Source organism: Schistocerca serialis, chromosome 10, assembly GCF_023864345.2.
Source record: "Schistocerca serialis cubense isolate TAMUIC-IGC-003099 chromosome 10, iqSchSeri2.2, whole genome shotgun sequence".
In the NCBI taxonomy this organism is placed as follows: domain Eukaryota; kingdom Metazoa; phylum Arthropoda; class Insecta; order Orthoptera; family Acrididae; genus Schistocerca; species Schistocerca serialis.
This window is the reverse complement of record NC_064647.1, coordinates 239,105,006-239,109,241: the sequence shown is the minus strand read 5'-3', so window position 1 is coordinate 239,109,241 and position 4,236 is coordinate 239,105,006.

The following is a 4,236-nucleotide window of genomic DNA, read 5'->3' as shown; positions in this document are numbered from 1 at the left end:
ACGTAAAGAAATGTCAATGTTTTTGTTGGACCACTTTTTTCGCTTTGTGGTAGATGGCGCTGTAATTGACCTATGGCAGCGCGGTCTAGCGGGCCACAAATGGCGCCATCTGGATTCCCCCTTCAAGCTACACAAGTTTCGTTCTTTGTAGTTTTTTCGGTTGATGCTTATTTTGTGAAATATTTGGCCGGGTCACGATCAATGGACCACCCTGTATATGAGGGTCACTCAAAAAGAAATGAACACTATTTTTGTAAAAATACGGTTTTCATTCTGCATGTGTGAAATTTTTGCAGTATGTAGATACATTCTTCCCCCTGTTCCCGTGAATGGCGTCGTCACAGTTTGTCTACAAGATGGTTGCTACACTTGACGTTCGTCAGAAGCAACGTTCTGTCATAGAATTCCTGTGCTGTAAAAACGAGACAGTGGCAAACATCCACAAGAGGTTGTAAAAGGTGTATGGAGATGCTGCTATCGATCGCAGTACAGTTAATCGGTGGGCAAGCAGGTTACGTGATGAAAGCGGGCACGGCAGTATTGAGGATTGTCCTCGCAGCGGCAGACATCGTACTGCACACACTCCAGACAATGTGCAGAGAGTTAACGAATTGGTGATTGCTGACGGACGCATCACAGTACCGAATTGTCACGCTACACTGGGATAGGGGAAGGAAGTGTTTGCAGAATACTGAAAGTGTTGGCGTTAAAAAAGGTTTGTGCCGGGTGGGTTCCCAGGATGTTGACAGTGGCTCACAAAGAAAGAAGAAAAACGGTATGCAGCGAACGTTTGGAACAGTACGTGAATGGTGTAGATGAAGAATGGAAGAATTGTGACAGGTGATGAAACATGACTCCATCATTTTTCACCAGAGAGGAAGAGGCAATCACCGAAGAAAAAAAAATTCAAAACCACACCTTCTGGTGGAAAAGTTACGACTACGGTGTTTTTCGATTCCGAAGGACTCTTGCTTGTGGACATCACGCCAAGCGGAACCACCATAAATTCTGATGCATATGTGACGACACTGAAGAAACTTCGAGTTCGATTGAGTCGTGTTCCAACACATCGACAAAAGCAGCATGTTTTGCTGTTGGACGACAATGCACGGCCACATGTCAGTCAAAAAACCATGGAAGCGATCACAAAAGTCTGCCGCGGTGGTCTCGCGGTTCTAGGCGCTCAGTCCAGAACCGCGCGACTGCTACGGTCGCAGGTTCGAATCCTGCGTCGGGCATGGATGTGTGTGATGTCCTTAGGTTAGTTAGGTTTAATTAGTTCTAAGTTCTAGGCGACTGATGACCTCAGAAGTTAAGTCGCATAATGCTCAGAGCCATATTTCAACGAACTGCGACGTCTTAGATGGAGCCTTTACCGCTTTATTCATGCACACGTCTATGTCGCACTCCCGCGTGATTACGCCAGAGGGGGCAAAAAAAGAAGATAGCTTACTCCCATTTTCCTCAGAATTTCGGACATCTTCCACCATTTTACGCTGTCGAATGCTTTTTCCAAATCGGCAAATCCTATGAACGACCCTCGATTATTCGTAAGTCTTGCTTCCATTATCAATCGTAACGACAGAACTGCCTCACTGGTGTCTTTACCTTCCCTGAACCCAAACTGATCGTCATCTAAGAGGGCCCTAATTTTCTTTTCCATTCTTCTGTTTATTATTCTTTTCAGAAACTTGGATGCATCAGCTGGTAAGCTGATTCTAAGATAATTATCGCACTTGTCAGCTCTTGCAGTTATCGGAACTATACGTATGAAATTTTTTCGGAAGTCAGTATTTTGACAAACTCATGCATTCTACACATCAACGTGAATAGTCTTTTCGTTGCCACTTCTCACAATGATTATAGAAATTCTAACGGAACTATCCATCTCTTCTACCTTATTTGATTTTAAGTCTTCCAAAGCTCTTTTAAGTTCTGATTCTAATACCTAATCCCCTGTCGAATCCTGTTTCTCCTTATATGACATGAGACAAGTCTCCCCCCTCATAGAGGCCTCCAGTGTACTCTTTCCACGTAGCCCCTCTCTCTTGTGCATTTAACAGTGGGATTACCACTGCACTCGTTATGTTACCACCCTTGCTTTTAATTTCACCGAAGGTTGTTTTGACGTTTCTATATGGCAAGACAGCCCTTCGGACAATCATTTCTGTTTCGATTTGTTCGCATTTTTCATGCAGCCATTTCATCTTAGCTTCCCTGCATTTCCTATTTATTTCATTCTCCAGCTACTTGTATTTTTGTATTTCTGAATTTCCCTGAACATTTTTGTACTTCCTTCTTTCATCGATCAACTGAAGTATTTTTTCATTACCCAAATATCAGTTTAGTAAGTCACAGCTGCAAAATACTAACATGGATTCTTTTCAGACGAATGGAAAAACTGGTAGAAGCCGACCTCGGGGAAGATCAGTTTGGATTCCGTAGAAATGTTGGAACACGTGAGGCGATACTGACCTTACGACTTATCTTAGAAGAAAGCTTAAGGAAAGGCAAACCAACCTGTCCAGCATTTGTAGACTTAGAGAAAGCTTTTGAAAATGTTGACTGGAATACACTCTTTCAAATTTTGAAGGTGGCAGGGGTAATATACAGAAAGTGAAAGGCTATTTACAATTTGTACAGAAACCAGATGGCAGTTATAAGATTCGAGGGGCATGAAAGGGAAGCAGTGGTTGGGAAGGGAGTGAGACAGGATTGAGGCCTCTCCCCGATGTTATTCAATCTGTATATTGAGCAATCAATAAAGGAAAAAATCCATGGAGAAGAAATAAAAACTTTGAGGTTCGCCGATGACATTGTAATTCTATCAGAGACAGCAAGGGACTTGGAAGAGCAGTGTCTTGAAAGGAGGATATAAGATGAACATCAACAAAAGCAAAACGATGATAATGGAATGTAGTCGAATTAAGTCGGGTGATGCTGAGGGAATTAGATTAGGAAATGAGACACTTAAAGTAGTAAATGTTTTGCTATTTAGGGAGTAAAATAACTGATGACGGTCGGAGAGGACATAAAATGTAGACTTGCAATGGCAAGAAAAGCGTTTCTCAAGAAGAGAAATTTGTTAACATCGAGTATAGATTTAAGTGTCAGGAAGTCGTTTCTGAAAGTATTTGTATGGAGTGTAGCCATGTATGGAAGTGAAACATGGACGATAAATAGTTTAGACAAGAAGAGAATAGAAGCTTTCGAAATGTGGTGCCACAGAAGAATGCTGAAGATTAGATGAGTAGATCACATAACTAATGATGAAGTATTGAATAGAATTGGGGAGAAGAGGAGTTTGTGGCACAACTTGACAAAAAGAAGAGACCGGTTGGTACGACATGTTCTGAGGCATAAAGGGATCACCAATTTAGCATTGGAGGACAGCGTGGAGGGTAAAAATCGTAGAGGGAGACCAAGAGATGAATACACTAAGCAGATTCAGAAGGATGTAGGTTGCAGTAGGTACTGGGAGATGAAGAAGCTTGCACGGGATAGGGTAGCATGGAGAGCTGCATGAAACCAGTCTCAGGACTGAAGACCACAACAACAACAACGACAACAACATGGTTTCTTCGCGGTTACCTTCTTTGTACCTATGTTTTTCTTTCCAACTTCTGTGATTGCCCTTTCTAGAGATTTCCATTTGACTTCGATTGTACTGCCTACTGAGCTATTCCATATTGCTGTATCTACAGCCTTAGAGAACTTTCTAGCGTGTCTCGTCATTCCTTAGCACTTCCGTATTCCGCTTCTTTGTGCACTGATTCTTCGTAACTGGTCTCTCAAACTTCAGCTTACTCTTGATCGTTATTAAATTGTGATTTGAATATATATCTACTCCTGGGCACACCTTGCAATCCGATATCTCACTTCGCAATCTCTGCCTGACAATGATGTAATCGAACTGGAATCTTTCCATATCACCCGGCCTTTTTCAGGTATACCTCCTCCTCTTGTGATTCTTGAATAGAGTGTTCGCTATTACTGTCTGAAATTTATTGCAGAAAATTGGTATTCCTCCTGTCTTGTTCTTACCACCAAGTCATATTCTCTTGAAACACCTTCTTCGCTCCTTCCTAAACAACCACGTTCCAGTCCGCCATGACTATTAAATTTTCAGCTTCCTTTATGTACTGAATTACCAGTTGACTATCCTCATATAGGTTATTTTCTCTACCTCTTCATTTCGGCTCGCGACGTCAGTATGTATCTATGAACCATCGTTGT